General features: G+C 36.5%; 2 long non-coding RNA genes and 1 pseudogene across 2 annotated transcripts; 1 reads left to right on the top strand and 2 right to left on the bottom strand.

The window, feature by feature from the left end:
* Positions 1-5,636: 5,636 nt before the first annotated feature.
* On the bottom strand, positions 5,637-6,029 carry LOC120296828. The gene is made up of 2 exons (XR_005553594.1): positions 5,897-6,029; positions 5,637-5,861 (listed from the first exon to the last, which is right to left on the bottom strand). It is a non-coding gene; the product is annotated as an uncharacterized LOC120296828 (long non-coding RNA).
* A 1,371-nt stretch (positions 6,030-7,400) lies between these two features.
* Positions 7,401-16,286, bottom strand: part of LOC120296826 — a 42,086-nt pseudogene continuing 33,200 nt past the window's right edge.
* Positions 7,967-13,150, top strand: LOC120296827. The gene is made up of 3 exons (XR_005553593.1): positions 7,967-9,019; positions 11,027-11,065; positions 12,676-13,150. It is a non-coding gene; the product is annotated as an uncharacterized LOC120296827 (long non-coding RNA).

Raw genomic sequence — 16,286 nt, 5'->3', positions numbered from 1 at the left:
AAGTAAATGGCATAAATAGTCTGCAAACTACAGGCCTTGCAGAAGTCTGCAATGAGTTTGCAGATGTGTTTAACTCAGAGCTTGGGTTCTACAAGGGGCCTCCTATTTCCTTGCGATTAAACCCAGCCATCACACCCATTAGAATCAAGCCCAGGAGGGTGCCATTCTCCTTAAAGGGAAAAATTGATGCAGAGCTGGACAAGCTGCTCAAGCAGGCATCTCGGCACTGGTGGACTCACGTCCATGGGAAACCCCCTTTGTGATGCCTTTAAAGGCTAACGGGGAAGTCCGAATTTGCGCAAACTACAAATGCACCCTGAATACAGCTTTGCAACAACACGCATATCCTGTACTGGTAGTGAGTCAAAGGGGGAAAGCTGTTTGCAAAGCTTGATTTAGCACAGGCCTATCAACAGTTACCTGTTGACGAAGCAACTGTGGAGGCCCAAACAATAGTGACCTATAGAGGCGCTTTCAAGGTAAAGAGGTTACAATTTGGGGTGAATGTTGCTCCTGGTAGATTTCAGAGCGTCATGGAGCACACGCTCAGAGGAATGCCTGGGGTTTGCCCCTACTTTGGTATTATACATAGTGTCAGTTTATAATATCTTTTCTAGCCAGTACATATCTCAATTGCATTTGCACTTAAAATCCATTTGGTCAATCAATATCCTGTTTTTCCCCACTTTTTGTTTAAAAAAAGTTCCCATCTACGTTCAAAATATATTGCTTATAATTTTCTCATAATAAATTATATTTGGGTAACCAAAATCTTCCCTTATTCAACCCTTTTAGAATTTTCATATTTCCCATCTCATAACAAAATATAATATTCTAGTTACAAATTCTATCCTTCTAATTATATATATATTGTATATATTGTTTGGAACGAGGAAGAAAATTTGATTGAAATATTTTTGGAAGAATGCTCAACCCATTTATATTCATTAAACAGCCTCCATCCTTTTCCTTCAGTTTTTCTTTTCCTTTCTTGTTTGTCAGTATTCAGCATTTCTCCTAACAGCTTTATCATCTATTCAATCAGCTCTTCTTCCTTATCCTCAAATGTGTTCTGAGATCTTTTTTTTTTTTTATCTTTTTTTTTTTATTATTAAAAGTTTTATAAATTTTACAGAAAAAACAAAAACAATACAAAACGAAAAACAACATATACAAAAAAGAAAAATTAAACAATACATATATAAAAAAACCCCCACCCCACACCCCTCCCAAAAACCCTCCCTTCCCCCCCCCTTGAGCTTCCCAGAGCAGAATATAGGCTTAAAAAATAAAAAAAAATAAAAATTAAATTAAAAACTTTATATTTATATATATGAAAGAGATATCTATAATATATATGAAAATAAAACTTATGAAAAAGCTATATGATATTTTTGTATACCCAATCTAAATTGTATAAATTTTATCCATTTATCCCAAATAGCAAAAAACTTCTCTTGCGTTTGTTGCTTTAAGAAAGCCGAAATCTTTGCCATTTCCGCCAAATAAGCTACTTTAAAAAACCATTCCTGCAATGTAGGCAAAGATTCCTTCTTCCAATATTGTCCAACTAACAGCCTCGCGGCTGTGATCAAGTTTAACATCAATACAACCTCCTTTGTATCACAATCTGTAACAATACCTAACAAAAATAATTGCGGAGTGAATTTTACCCTCCTTCTAAAAATTCTCTGGATATTCCACCATATTTTGATCCAAAATGCTTTTATCTCTCTGCATGACCACCAAATATGATAATAAGAAGCCTCCTTATAACCACATCTCCAGCATTTGGGTTGTACGTCAGGGTACATATAAGACATTTTTTGTGGATCAAGGTGCCATCTATAAAACATTTTATAAAAATTCTCCCTTAAATTTTGTGCTTGAGTAAATTTGACATTTCTCACCCAAATAGTTTCCCAGGTGTCCAATAAGACTGGCTCACCAAAGTTCTGCGCCCATCTAATCATACAATCTTTAATTAGTTCCGTTTCTGAGTCCAATTCAACTAAAACCCCATAAATTCTCTTAATGTGGGTTTGTCTTTGATCCTTCAGTTGCTTAATAAGATTTTCATCTTCTCTAAGAAAACCCACTTTACAATCCATCTTCCATCTATCTAGTAGTTGCCTATATTGGAACCAAGAATAAATAAAATTTTCTTGTATTAATTCTTCCCGTGATTTTAATTGCCAATTTTGTCCATCCCATTTAAGTAACTGTCTATAAGACACCATATCCATTTTAACCCCTCTTTTTATTCCTTCTATCGCATGCCAAGGTATAGCCCATAATGGTACTTTAAAATCACTTTTATAATATTTTCTCCAAATCCTAAGTAAAGAAATTCTTAAAATATGAGATTTAAAAGCCCAATCTATTTTTTTATTAAATATTAAATAGGCATGCCACCCATAAAGTAAATCCCATCCCTCTAAATAAAGTATCTCAGAGTTTGTCAAATTTACCCAATCACTAATTAATGTTAAAACCACCGCATCATAATATAATTTCAAATTTGGTACCTTGAGTCCACCCCTCTCACGAAAATCTTGCATAATTTTGAACTTAACCCTTGGTTTTTTCCCTGCCCAAATAAATTTATTGAGACCCTTCTGCCACTCATTTAAATTAATCTCATTTTTCAAAATTGGTAACATTTGAAACAAAAAAAGAAACTTGGGTAGAATATTCATTTTTATCACTGCAATTCTTCCCATAAGGGATAATTGCAGCTTTTCCCAGTTCTTCAAGTCCTTCTGTACCCTGACCCACAACCTTTCATAATTATTTTTAAATAATTTTGCATTAGAAACAGACAGCATCACCCCCAAATATTTTACCTTATTAACAATCTCAAAGCCCGTCAAGTTAACCAAAATCTGCTTCTCCTGACTCGACGTATTTTTAGGTAAAATTTTAGTCTTATTTACATTAATCTTAAAACCCGAAACCAAACCATAATGGTGAATCAACTGTAATAAGTTTACTACAGAATAGTCAGGTTGCGACAAAGTAACAACCAAGTCATCCGCAAAAGCTCTCAACTTATATTCTTTTTTGTTAACATATATTCCTCTAATTTCCTGGGACTCTCGAATTTTGATCAATAATATTTCTAATGTTAAAACAAACAACAATGGCGATAAAGGACACCCCTGTCTAGTACCTTTCTCTATTGTATCTAATCCTCAGGGCATACTCCATCTGTCTGTATTGAAACATCAAAATATCTTCTTGTGAGGAGTCCACCTTCTTTTCCACGTCTTGAATTTTGTCATCCAAAGAGTCAACTTTGTCCTCCACTTCCTCAAGCCTTGCATCGAGCTTAACCACCACAGTAGCCAAACCTGAGACAGCTGCCAGTATATCTTGTCGTAATTCATTATTATTTTCTTGCAATTTAGACTTTATCCCCGTTATCTCTTCTTTGAGATCAGATTTAATTTCTGATTTAATCTGTGAAACAAATTGAGTCATTTCCTCTCTCATTTGAACTACAATCTCTCCCATTATGCCTCTAACCTCTTGTGCTGAAAGTCCAGGTAGAGGAGGGGAGGGTGGTGGCTGAGCCGGTGGTGCATGTTTAGATTGTTGTGGCTGTGCAGTGGAAGTTATAGGAGAAGAAATAACCTTGGGTATTGAGGAAGGTTGCTGCCTCTTTGAAGCCATTTTAAAAAGCACAATTGTCACCTCCCTTTCCCCTCCAGCCAAAAAGGGAGGAGGAGAAAGAAAAAAAAAAGGAAAAAAGAGTTTTTTTAAAAAGAGATAAACTATAATCATTAAAGTCCAGAGTAAATCCAAGGAATAAGTGGTAAAAGAGCAAACAGTTCAAAAGAAAAAATTCTAAGCCAAAAGCAAAAGCAAAAGCAAAAAACAGTCCTTAAAAAGGGAAAGTAAAACAAAAGAGAAAGGAAAAAAAAACTCCGACACTTTCAAAACGCCATCTTAAATCCTTTCACTAATATAACAAAGAAAAGGAGGAAAAATAGTAAAAATCAAAAGATAAAAAAATAAACACCTAAAATATAACAAAAAATCCTTAAACTGCTCCGTCCGTTTAAAAATTACTCACCAAAGTGCTGTAAACACGGAGATAGAAGCGGCGGTTTCTTTTGCTTCCTAAGAAGCAAAAACAGCTGGGAGGCGGAGATCAGCAAGAGCTCCGAGGGAACACTCCTTTCACCCCCTCTAGAAATAAATCCAGAGGGGGTTCAGGGGTTCTACCTCTACTCTTGCGTTCTCTATCCCTTCCCTTTGCCCGGGAAGGGATTTCCGAGCCGCGGGCCAGCTGATGCGCGCTGCGCTCCGCGGCTCTGACACTTCCCCAGCTGGACGGCTAAAAGCTAGCCGCCATCGCCGTCGCCTCCCACCGGAAGCTCCAAATGTGTTCTGAGATCTTGACAAGTAAGATATCTTTTCCATTACCGGTTTTATCACCGCATCTTCTAATTTTTCATTTGTCTGTATCTGTCTATTAATTCCTTCCTTCAGGTCCTCCATCTTTAGATCTTGTTTCTTCTAATTTTCCTTCTGTTTTCTGAGTTACTAATTCCTTCTTTATAGTCATTGTTGGATTTGTAAGTTTAGTTTAGAAAATTGTTCTTTTATCTCATTTTCATTATTTTTAGTCTCATCATGAAATGAAACAATTGTCTGTTGGATTGATTTCAAATAGAAAGAATTTCTTTCTGAGATTCATTAACATTTTCTTGTTGGTATATCAAGCTGGGGGCTTCAGAGACAAGCGTTAAAGATGTTTTTTTTATCATTTGAGGCCAAGTATGAAACACCCATTTTATTTTTGTATGTAGTCTTTATAGTCCAACACAGATAAGCAGCCCAAGAGGTTTTTTTTTTCCTTTTCCCAGCTGCAGTCTGCAAAAGTGAAAGTTTTCAGGAACAACAGAGTCTTATCTAAGTCTGGTCTTCAAGCCAAGTTTCCTTTAAGCATAATAAATTGTAATGCCATGATTTGGCACTAGATGTCATTGACACCACTTTCCAGGTTTCCAAATCTAAGCCTATTTTGCAGACTTTTAAATATCTTTTCTAAAAAAAAGTCTCAAAGGTATTTAGTCCCCAAATTTCAAAGCTTTATATCTGTATTAATTCCAAACTGAAATTGTAGTTTTCTCTATTTTTTCTCCAAAGCAATTAATTTGCCACTTTTCTTTTCCTGATGGAGCAGGGCAAAAACTTCTCTTCCCTCTCTCATCAGGGAGGATTCTTGCTTTGGGCATTCTTTTTTCCAGGAAAGTAGTATTAAGGTCATAAAAAGAGGATAAAATCTCACCCAGTTCCATCCACATTGCTCAAAAATTGCTAGTTAGTGCTTATCTTCGGTTGTCAGGAGCTTCTGACTGGCCATAAAAATATAGCCAATCTTTCCTCTACCGGTTTGGAGGACTTCCTCAGATCCAGCAGAAGGGCTGTCCCTCCACAATTGACGAAGGTCCTCTTCTTCTTCATCGCCTCTCCAGGGTGACTTTTGACCCTTTTAGGGTCCCCAGCAGGGTGAAATTGAATGTGGAAGATGGAACCCCATCTTCCTGTGCCAGTCACACCGCGATGCCTAACTGGACGTCCCCCAGAGCTAACATTTCCTTAAACACTGACTCAGGGAAACCACATTACTGCAGCCAGGATTTAATATTATATATTCAGCCTCAAAGAGCCACAGCAGATGTGGCAGTGATATAGCAACATCACAAAAAAGGGTGGCATTGATTTTTGAAAAATTATTGGTGAGGGGGGTCAAATAGAGATAACCAAATGGGTGTATTGAGTGGGATTCTTTCCACCTCCAGTTCTGATAGGGAACATCTGGCTGGTAGGCTTGATTTGGTCCATAAGACCTTTTTATAAGCTTTATCAAAAAGGTCCATAAGACCTTTTTATAAGCTTTATCAAAACCATCTCCAGAAGATGGAGAAAAGGAAGAGTTTCTCATTAAGAAACAAAGGAAAAAACATTGCTCTCTGTGCCAGTCATTGATTCTTTTTCCTCACTGCGAAAATTTTTTACATTTATCCCTCATAACCACATCTCTCTTTTTGGATTAAACAGAGCCATTCCCATCAAACTGCCAAAGGAATGGAAGGAACTCCTCTGGAAAAACGGTAACTTTTGCCTGGAGATACTTAGTTATTTGCAACTCTCTACTCTGAAAAATCCTCTTTATGAAAACACTGAGAATATGGCTGAATAATCTGTGTTTTTGCTGGCTGAATTTGTATGTATAGCATTGGCTTCCTGCTACATTCCCCAACTGGTCCCATATGTCCCCCTCTCCTCTTGGCAACTTTAAACTATTTTTAGTGCTGAACTAATGCTAAACTTGAGATTGCCAAGGTAAGCGTGCATGCTAACAAAGCCAAAAATCCCCAAAGAAATACATGGTTACCTGCAACATGCACTCTTAAAACTTGGGAGACAATTGCCAGTGTGTGTTTCAGCATAAGAGGCAATTAAGCTTTCTATTACCTGCACACTGCTTCTACGTGCACAGAAGTGTCTTGTGACTGAAAAGGTCTTTTGAGTCCATTTTGAGAAAGAGAAATATATACCATGTTTCCCCGAAAATAAGATCGGGTCCTATATTAATTTTTGCTCCAAAAGAAGCATTAGGGCTCATTTTCCACTTAGATCTTATTTTGGAGAAAATATGGTACTAAATGCGTCCGTCTGGCTGATGATCTTAACTGAGGCTTATTTTAGGGAAACAGGGTATACATCTTTCATATAAATGATAAGAGTTTGTGTAATCTTCCAATACAGAAATATATGCCACGTTTTGTTTGAATATTGTCAAAAGGGTTTTATTCAGGCTAGGATCTCACCATTTTTCTTTTTAATTGTTTGTTTAAGGACACTTCTGGATAGAATGGAGAGGGGTACACTTGAAAAACAGGTGTGTAAATGCATAAGTGACCATTGGTGATCTGCTACTTAGTTATTGGATCTGAACAACATGGCCCCACAAGTATTATAGATGTGGCTTAGGCAAGCCTGAATTTAATAATAATTTAATAATAATAATAATTATTATGAAGATGGTAGAGGACAGGAAGACCTGGAGGAACGTTGTCCATGGGGTCGCGATGGGTCGGACACGACTTCGCAATTAACAACAACAACAACAACAACAATAATAATAACTGGAGAAGATAAAAAAATACAAAGACCTACAAATAGAAATAGAAAGACTGTGGCAAAAGCTAGCAAGGGTAGTACCAATAGTAATAGACTCCTTGGGTGCAATCCCAAAACAACTGGAGCACCACTTGAACACCATTGGCATTGGCAAATTCGCTATTAGTCAATTGCAAAAGGCAGCCTTACTAGGAACTGCTTCCATCCTGCGACGATACCTGTAATACCATCAAACATTCACATCTGCCTATCCCAGGTCCTGGGTAAGGACTCGATAGGTAGACAAAATCTGGCCGACTGTGCGATGATCCATAATAATAATAAAATAATAATAGTGTGACTGGATGGTGGATTTTTTGCAGATTTTGCAAGCTGCCTGGAATACTTATGTGTGAATCAGACAGTTACATAAATTTGTTTAAATAAATAAATAAATAAATAATCCTGTCATTTTGGGTGTGTATTAAACTCAATGAGGCTTAGTTCTGAGTACGTATACTTTAGGATTGGGTTGCAGTGTTTAACATAGGTTGGCTTTTACTTGGCAATTGATGTCTAGAGCCATCTGTTGTACTCTCTAAATGTAACTGTTCACCCATTGAATTTTAAAGTCATCTAAGCCATCACTCCATGTTGACACTAGTGTGGATAAAGATGGCAGTTTCCCAGTCATTCCTCCTGAATTTGCCACTTTCCCTCACTTGTCTCCATTTCTTCTGGATCCTGTAAGCCAATCTGTTGTCTTCAGGAACAGGAGGCACCCTGGTTTTCTGCCCACATAGAAGTAATTCAGAACCACTCTGGCTTCTCTGTGTAGAGGGAGAAAAAGACAGTTGTAATAATCAATGGTCTTGATCCCAGCCTGTCCTATACCTGTGATTTCTAGATGACTGACAACTTGAAATGTCCAAATATATGCTACAGTATTTAGAAAAAAGCAGTATTTTGAACCTTTTTGGTAGACATTTTTATGACATACTGTAGTTCCCACATTGTGCCAAACTGTGAATGACCAGAAAATTATTTCTGGAATAAATCACAATGGCTGGATTCACAAAAAATTGAAGGGAAAATATGGCTTGTTTATAACTTAATGTGTGAAGTGTATTGAGTCAAGTACACAAACCATGTTGTACAGTTTTATGTATTTTGTCTATTATTCCTATGGGATCTTTTCAGAAGAAAAGTTTTGCTACAACCAGTTGTGACTTATTAAATATACCAATATTAACAAACATGGCTTGTAGAGGTTTTGTATACTGCAAGTATATTTGTATCAACCAGATGAATTGATAAAAGCCTCATTCCCAAACAACATTAAAGCATGCATTCAGCTCATAGATCATAACTAAACCCAAATTAAATGTCATATATTAAGCCCAACACCACTTGCAAAATTTAGGAATACTAGGACTGGAGAACTTTTTTTAATTATAGCTACTAACTACTAAGGTTAATGGCTACTAACACTAATTGGCAGAAATACAAAATATGTTCCAGGATTCCCTATCATAGATAGAGAGGGAGCTAAAACTGGTGACCTAATTAGGAGTTCACAATTAAGTTTGCTCTAATTTGCTAGTCACATATTCCTTCAGGAAGAACCTCCATTCCACGAATTGGAATTTGAGATACAAATAAAATGATAATGCAACATGTAAATTAAAATCTTTGAAGCTTTATGATCATTTTAAACATCCTTTCCTCATGCTCAGACGTCAGTATCGTCATTTGAAAAGCCTCTTTGGTTTAAAGATATGTATCAACCTCTGGAGGAAATAAGGAAAAAAGACATGATTGATAAATTACATGATGAAGAGTCCTCAGAAAAGGAAAACATATACAATTGGGCTAGTGCAAGGTATTGTCTCTTCTCTTCCCTTCCCTTCCCTTCCCCTCCCCTCCCCTCCCCTCTCCTTTCCCTTTCCTTTTCTTTTTCCCTTTGGCGCATATTTCAAGAAAGAAACTGAAAAAAAATATGATGATGATGATGATGATGCATTCAGTCATGTCCAACTCTTGGTGATTCTATGGGCCAATCCTCTCCATATCTTCTGATCTTGCAATAACTTCTTTGAGTTTTTGTCTGCTCTGGCTAATGTCAGATTTGATGGTGTCCAGCCACATGTTCTTTGATGACCTGACTTCCTTTTACCACTAACTCTTCCAAATACCTTTGCTTTCTCCAGTGAATTCCCCTGCATGACATGGCCAAAGTAAAATTATAGAGGGAATAGTCCCATTTTGTAAGTTAGAGGACATCTTTATTTTTTTCATTACAAAATTCTTGGGACAAATTTGGATTTGTTCAAATTTATATTACTGCAATGCACTTTACATGGGGCTGTCCTTGAAGATCATTTCAAGTGCCCTTGAAGGCACTGGTCCAAAAACAGTGGCACGTGCAGTATTGGGTGTTCCTGTGTTTGCCCATGTTACACTTCTGTGGTAGGAGGTGTGCTGTCCCCGTTTCCTTCTGGGTGTAATTCAAGGTGCTGGTTGTCACTTTTAAATCCCTACATGGCAGGGACCAGGATATTTGTGGGATCACTTCTCCCTGACAGTATCTGCCCATCCTACCAGATCAGATGGGGTAGGTATGTTCCAGGTCCCTTCCCTGAAGTCTTGCCCTCTAGTGGGAGCTTGGAAGTGTGCCGTTTCCTGTGGCTGTGCCTACCTTACGGAATACTCTTCCCCAAATGATTCAGCAAGCCCTCAGTCTTTTAGCCTTTTGGAAGGCTGTCAATACCTGAGTTTTTACCTGGGTGCAGGGATGGAAGAAAGAATGTTTGAAGCTGATGGTGGTACATCCCAATGGGATGACTGAGAAGACGGATTTTTGTTCTCATTTTAGGGTCTTATAGTTATTGGTTTCATTGTTATGAGCCACCCAGAATTATGGGCAGCCAGGCAAATGTTGAGAAGAATATAATATAATATAATATGGTATGGTATGGTAGGGTAGGGTAGGGTAGGGCAGGGCAGGGCAGGGCAGGGTAGGGTAGAGTGTAGAGTGTAGAGGAGTGGAATGGAATGGAGCAGAGCAGAACGGAACGGAGCGGAGTGGAACAGAACAGAACAGAATAGAGCTGGAAGGGATATTGGAAATCTTCTAGTCCAGTCCCCTGCTCAAGCAGGAGACCCTATATCATTTCAGACAAGTGGCTGACCAGTCTCTTCTTAAAAACCCACAACGTCTGAAGGCAAGCTGTTCCACTGGTTAATTGTCCTTACTGTTAGGAAGTTTCTCCTTAATTCCAGGTTACTTCTCTCCTTGATTAGTTTCCATCCATTATTTCTTTGTCTTGCCTTCTGGTGCTTTGGAAAATAAATTGACCTCCTCCTCTTATGGCAGCCTCTCAAATACTGGAATACTGCTATCATGTCCCCCCTAGTCCTTCTTTTCTCTTCTTCCATTCTCAAATTCTGCAATAGTTCTTCATATGTTTTACTCTCCAGGCCTTTAATCATCTTAGTTGCTTTTCTTTGCAAATAAACTGAATAGAGGTAAAAGTGTGGCATTCTATAGAACTTTTTCTTCCATCGAAAAAAACCACAACAATACTGCAAGAATTAATAATGTGTGAAACTGTAGATGTTGCCTTTGCAGACTGCAAACTTTGGTTGTTCTATTCATACACTGTTTCTATAGTTTGCTGGGGATACTAATTTGCTTTTCTGGCTGTGGCTGTTTTCTCTGAACATAGGCAGAGGAAATGTATGTAATATTGTTTTGAAAATAAGTTTGTTTACAACCTTCTTATACAAAAACTGTACATTAAAACTAACCATACAAGTTGCAAAAAAAAAATTACACCTTATTGTTCTACAACAAACTCTGTAATTTCTGCTCTTCTTTACTTATCAGACCTCCAGAAATCCCTGAGCTTATTCCTGTGGAAAAACTGTAAGTAACTACAAAACAGTTACTAATATTTGTGTGTTAAATTTATATTTACTGACAAAGAATTAAAGGGAGATTACTTTACTAATATTGTTTACCTGTTTAAAATTTCAAGCACCACAGCAATTCTTCTGCATTTTTGTTGAAATAAAATTATTAGAAGAGTTGTTTCCAACATAATTGAATTAACTGAGCAGAGTTAAAGGTATTGTAAGAACAGTTATGGTACTTCATTGAATGTTTTAAATTTTGAATATATTAGGTATTTTATACTATGTATATAGGGGCCTATGACCTGCAATACAGTGCTTTATTTTTCAAATGTAACTATATTTTCCTCATATTTTAGCAATCCAAAAGTGAGGATAAAATTAAATTAACATTTTAGAAACAGCTACAATTGATAGAGATCCAGTTTGATGCCGTGTTTTAGGCACCAGGAGAGAAACCAGGAGATGGTGAGTTCTAGTCTCACCTTATGCCAATTGGGTGACCTTGGATCAGTCACTTTCTGGGAAGGAGGGAATGGCAAACCACTTCTGAAATCTTTCCAAGAAAACTGCAGGGACAAGTCCAACCAGTTCCAGGAGTGAACATCAATATGATGTGTGAACAGATGTGCCTTTAACGAGTAGAAGCTTTCAGGTTCAGCATCAGTCCTAAAGGAACTGCAATAGAAATCCTTTATATTTGACTTTATCATACCATTAATACTCATGTCATTCAAACCTTAATGTTGATTTTAATAATCATTTTATTAGACGCGCCATATTAAGAGTTTGGAATAAATATAAAACAAGTTTTTTTACAAAATTGCCCCTATGGGTGTCCCCCAAGAAACTTTTTTTTAGAAAAAAAATGGTGGTGAAGCCGGACTAGTGGATGTATGGTAAAATGGTATCTTTCAATTCTGGAGACCCCATCCTCAAGTCTAGGGAAGAATTTACATATTAACAAATGAAGAATGGTTTACATATTAACAAATGAAGAAAAGATTTAAGCTAGACAAAAAAAGGCCATGGTTTTTAGTTTGTTAATAATGAAATCCGACTTCCGGTGGTGTCGCGATGTGAATGGCGGCTATCAGATATCAGCTGTTCCACGGTTTAAAACCTCCTTCCTGGGCTAAAGGAAGGAGGGGAGTTTTACCCTGAATAGTGGTAGAGCCTCTGAAACCCCCCAAAAAGTTTTTGGGGGGGGGGCGAAAAGAGTGCTCCCATGGAGTTCAGGGAATCTCCGCTTCTCAGCTGTCTTTGTTCCTTGTCGTTTGGGACAAAGCAAGACACCGCTCCCACCTCCACGATTAAAGAGAACTGGTGAGTTATTTTAAAAAAAAGCGGACAAAGCTGATCGGGGAATCTTTACTTTTTAGATTTATTTGGACTTTAATTTTAAAGAATTATTTTCACTTTCTCTTTTTTTTGGTTGAGAGGGAAAGTAAAATGGCGATGTGAGGCTTTTTTTTGAATGCTTGAAAGGAAACGGAACGGATTTTGTTACTTTGTTACTTTTTCTTTTTTTCTTTTTTTTGCTTTTTATTATTATGGTTTTTTGAAAGAGACTTGGGTTTAGTTATTTTCCCTCTCTTTTGTTTATCTTTTTATTTTTGCTAGGGATCTCTTTGTACTTTTTTTTTTTAAGAAGGAGGAAAGAAAAAAAAATTCTTTTGTTTAAAATGGCTTCAAAACATCAAGTTTCCACAGTACCTAAGATGGCTTCTTCTCCGGCGATATTACCAGCCCAACAAACATCTTCTCCTCCTATACAACCACTCACGGTAAAAGACTTGCAAGATGTCATGGGAAATGTTATATCTCAAATTAGAGGAGAAGTGAAGGAGATTTTAGTGGAGAATAACAATATTTTGAGGCAAGATATAGTTTTGGCCCTAAAAGGACTTGCTTCTGTTGTTGAAAAGTTGGATTCTTGTGTTGAAGAAGTAGTAGATAAAGTGGATATATTGGAGGAAAAGTTTGAAGGAATGGAAAAAAAGATGGAAATTTCACAAGATGAAATTGTTATGTCTCAATACAGAGAGATGGAGTATGCTTTAAGAATCAGAGGCTTGAGGGAAAATACGCAAGAAAACGTGAGAGAGATGGTGGCAAATGACTTTGCTGTGATTTTGGACAGAGAAAAGGAGGAAATACTCGGAGAAATTGAAAAAATATTTATAGTTAATTCTTGGGTGGCAAAACAGAGAAATTTGCCAAGAGATGTGGTAATTTATTTTGGGAAAAGATCTTTATGCAATGAAATTATACAAGCTTTTTACAATAAGAGATTTCAGATTGCTGCACAAGATGTAATAATTTTAAAGGAGATCCCATCTAAAATTCTAAGAAGAAGAAAAGAGTTTGCTTTTTTAGCAGATGAACTTAAAAAGAGGCAGATGCCATTCAGATGGGATATTCCGACTGGAATTGTGGTGAGTCACGCAGGGACACGTTATAGACTTAATACTGTTCTTAAAGCAAGAGAGTTTTATACTTCGGTCCTGGGAGCGCGCTCATCACCACCTATAATGTTGAAAGTTTTGGAAGAAAAGGAGGTAGAACAGCAGTCTGAAGAAGCTGTATTGATGAAAGCTGGGAAAATACAGACTGAGTGGTACCAACAAGCTGAGATGAAGGAGCAGAGAATGACTCGAGCAGCACATAAGCGTAAGGAAAAGGAACAACAGAAGAAGGAGGTTAAACAAGTTTTACAAGAATTTGTTTCTGAGCCTGTGGGAGGAGCAAGACCTAAGAGATCATCGGTGCAATCCTCGATGGCAGATCTCCAAGTAGTCTTCTCTAGGCTAATGGATGGAGGAGATGGCAAAGCTCCTGACCTGGAATGTTAACGGCCTTAATTCTCCACAGAAAAGGAAGAAAATATTTCATTATTTGAAGCAACATAATAATGATATTATTTGTTTGCAGGAAACCCATATTATTTCTAAAGACCAAAAATATTTAGTTAATGCCCGATTGGGATCTCATTTTGTATCCTTTGCTTCTGGGAAAAAAGGGGGTGTAGTTATTTATGTTAAGCAAAATTTATCAGCTTCTTTACTAGATTCCGATCCTGGAGAATAGCAGCGGTTAAAATGAATGTTTTGCCAAAGTTTCTTTTTTTATTTCAAATGATACCTATTTTGAAGAACGAGGCAAGTTTAGATGAATGGCAGAAAGGTATTAATAAATTTATTTGGGCAGGGAAAAAACCAAGAGTTAAATTTAAAATTATACAACATGTACGAGAGAGAGGTGGATTCAAGGTACCAAATTTCAAATTGTATTATGATTCTGTGGTTTTAACACTGATTAGTGATTGGATTAATTTAACAAATGTAGATATACTCCTTTTGGAGGGGTGGGATTTATTATATGGATGGCATGCTTATTTAATTTATAATAAGAAGGTGGATAGGGCTTTTAAGCCTCATATTTTAAGAATTTCTCTACTTCGAGTTTGGAAGAAATATTATAGAATAGACTCAAGAATTCCATTATGGGCTATCCTGGGGCATGAAATAGAAGGAATAAGGAAAGGAGTGAAGATGGATAGTATTTCTTATAAACAATTACTTAATTGGGATGGGAAGAATTGGCAATTAAAATATATAGATGAATTAGCACAAGAAAATATTATTTATTCGTGGTTTCAGTATAGACAATTATTGGAAAGGTGGAAGATAGATTATAAAGTGGGTTTGATTAGAGAGGATGAAAATTTGTTGAAACAAATTAAAGATCAAAGTCCATCTCATAAAAAGAATTTATGATGTATTAGTGGAGTTGGATTCAGAAACAGAATTAGTTAAAAATCGCATGGTTAAATGGGCTCAAAATTTGGATGAGCCGGTTTTATTAGAAACATGGGAGAGGAATGTTAAATTCATGCAAGCTCAAAATTTACGGGAAAATTTTTATAAAGTGTTTTATAGATGGCACCTTGATCCACAAAAGATGTCTGATATGTATTCAAATTTGCAACCTAAATGTTGGAGATGTGGTTGTTTGGATGCAATGTATTATCATATTTGGTGGTCATGTAAAAGTATAAAAGCTTTTTGGACAAAGATATGGTGGAATATTCAAAAATTTTTTAAGAGAAGGCTAAAATTCACTCCACAATTGTTATTGTTAGATATTATTGTTGATTGTAATGATAAAGAAATTATTTTAATGTTAAATTTAATTACAATGGCAAGGTTGTTGATAGGACAATATTGGAAGAAGGAATTTTTGCCTACCTTGGAGGAATGGTTTTTTGAAGTTTCTTATTTATCTGAAATGGCAAAAAGTTCGGCTTATTTGAAAGATCAATCGCAAGAGAAATATCTCTTGGTGTGGAAAAGATGGATAAACTTTATATAGTATAAGTATGATATTAAAAGATATTATTTAGCTTTTGAATAATTTATGTTTAAAGTTTAAAGTTTAAGATAATAAGTATTTTTTATTATATATATATATTGGATTTTTTATTATATATATATATTGGATTTTTTTTTAAATGTAACTTTTGTTTGAGGTTTACTTAAGTTTAAATGTTTTGTATTCTTAGTTCTAGTTAACCCTGTATTCAGCTCTGGGAAGAGGGGGGGAGGGTTTTTGGGAGGGTAGGGAGGTAGTGAGAGAGGGATTTTATTGTAAAATTGTAAAACTTTTAATAAAAAAAATGAATTGGAAATCCTACTATGTGGTAGTGATGATCATATAATTGCCAAGGTCTATAAAATGTTATTAAAATTGAATTTGGAAAATGAACATGTAAAACACCATATGATCCAGTGGGCAAGGAATTTTGGGTACAATGTGATGTTTGAACCATGGGAGAATATGTGGATAAAAAGTTTTAAATTGACATTAAATTATAGCCTAAAAGAAAATTTCTACAACATGATGTATCATTGGTATTTAACACCAGTTAAGTTATCTAGAATGTATAGAACAGTGGTTCTCAATCTGTGGGTCGGGACCCCATTTGGGGTCGAACGACCATTTCACGGGGGTCGCCAAACAAGGCTGTCCGCCATTTTTCCCCCTTTTCTTTGGCCACGCCCCTGGCACCCGTTGATGTATAAGTGGTTGGGGGTCACCACAACATGGGGAACTGTATTATGGGGTCGCGGCATTAGAAAGGTTGAGAACCACTGGTATAGAAGTATTTAAAATGAATGTTGGACATGTGATAAGGCAAAGAATATTGGGAGTAGGATTCATATATTAATGAA

The sequence above is a fragment of the Crotalus tigris genome, unplaced genomic scaffold (assembly GCF_016545835.1).
Source record: "Crotalus tigris isolate CLP2741 ecotype Arizona unplaced genomic scaffold, ASM1654583v1 scf7180000021589.104080, whole genome shotgun sequence".
Lineage (NCBI taxonomy): Eukaryota > Metazoa > Chordata > Lepidosauria > Squamata > Viperidae > Crotalus > Crotalus tigris.
Note: the sequence above shows the minus strand (reverse complement) of the source record. Positions and strands in the feature narration are given on the sequence as shown.